This window comes from Mastomys coucha, unplaced genomic scaffold, assembly GCF_008632895.1.
Source record: "Mastomys coucha isolate ucsf_1 unplaced genomic scaffold, UCSF_Mcou_1 pScaffold9, whole genome shotgun sequence".
In the NCBI taxonomy this organism is placed as follows: Eukaryota; Metazoa; Chordata; class Mammalia; order Rodentia; family Muridae; genus Mastomys; species Mastomys coucha.
In genome coordinates, this window is record NW_022196915.1 from 8,624,341 (window position 1) to 8,624,786 (window position 446).

Below are 446 nucleotides of genomic sequence, written 5' to 3' on the forward strand. Positions count from 1 at the left end.
CCACTGTAAATAACCCTGGCAGTTCTATTCTTTGAGTCCCTACCGCACACCCAAGCTCATGCATTTCATTTGCTCCTTACGGGCATTATGAGAGATGGCCATAACACGCCACTGTACAACTAATTGAGGAGCTTCCTAAAGCATTAGGATTCAGACTTGCACCACTGTCTTCCGGAATCTGTGAGCTGCTTTCTCCTCTGTACTGGGAGGCCTCCAGGGGGAGCTGCATCTGGTAAGGAGCTGCTACTTTCTAAGTCCACCTGAGACAGGTGGACTAGAACAGGTCCTTCAGGCAGCAGGTGACACTGTGGGATCAGATAGATGTGTGGGAGATGTGATCAAAGTCAGTGAGATGCTTCAGCTGTGAAAGGTGCTTGCGGTATGTGGGAGCCCTGCTGGGCTCACTAAAGAACTCAAAACCGAAACCAGAGACTTAGCTCGCTGGG